The 601-nt window shown below is 27.3% G+C and overlaps 1 long non-coding RNA gene across 1 annotated transcript in view; it reads right to left on the reverse strand.

Moving 5' to 3' along the window:
• Window positions 1-6: 6 nt before the first annotated feature.
• The window catches only part of LOC136796786 (uncharacterized), a 6967-nt gene continuing 6372 nt past the window's right edge, over window positions 7-601 (reverse strand). The window contains exon 3 of the long non-coding RNA XR_010844535.1: window positions 7-140. This is a non-coding gene — a long non-coding RNA (uncharacterized lncRNA). The remainder of the gene's footprint in view (window positions 141-601) is intronic.

Consider the following 601-nt stretch of genomic DNA (forward strand, 5'->3'; position numbering starts at 1 on the left):
GATAACTGGTAAGTATTATTATATAAGTAAATAAAGAAATAAATTTTTAATAACATTTTATTCCAATAACGCCCAAGCCAGATTATGTCAATTGTATATTCAAAACTTCAAACCCCCTGGAGCTGTGGGAGAGCCTGTTGCTATATAAAAAAAAAGAAAATATATTATGAACACTTCCAAAGGAATTAGATTACCGGATATCGAAACTAAAAATTTCCATTTTCATAGTGATTGCAATAACCCAGCTATAGATCAGGAAGTTAAAAATGTCCTTTACACATGTACACTATTATTTGAAAACAAAAATTTTTAGTAGTTAAGTTGGTAACTTCGACAACTTGGAGTAGTAATTAGTATATCTAACAGAAGTTGGAGAAGTTATTGATGAGTTTAATATTTGATATAGATTTAGGCTCCAATAGAACAGTTGGGCTTAGAAATGTTGAACAAATATCGATGTATTGAAATATCGATACTGTTAAAGAAATATGTAGATATTTTTCTCTGATGGATATAAATCAATATATCTTCACATCTAAAATAAATTTACAGAAAATCTATGTTTTTCTAACAAATGTCTAATAAAATTAGAGCATTTTTA

This window comes from Halyomorpha halys, unplaced genomic scaffold (assembly GCF_000696795.3).
Source record: "Halyomorpha halys isolate HHAL.00 unplaced genomic scaffold, Hhal_1.1 Scaffold719.1, whole genome shotgun sequence".
NCBI classification, from domain to species: Eukaryota; Metazoa; Arthropoda; class Insecta; order Hemiptera; family Pentatomidae; genus Halyomorpha; species Halyomorpha halys.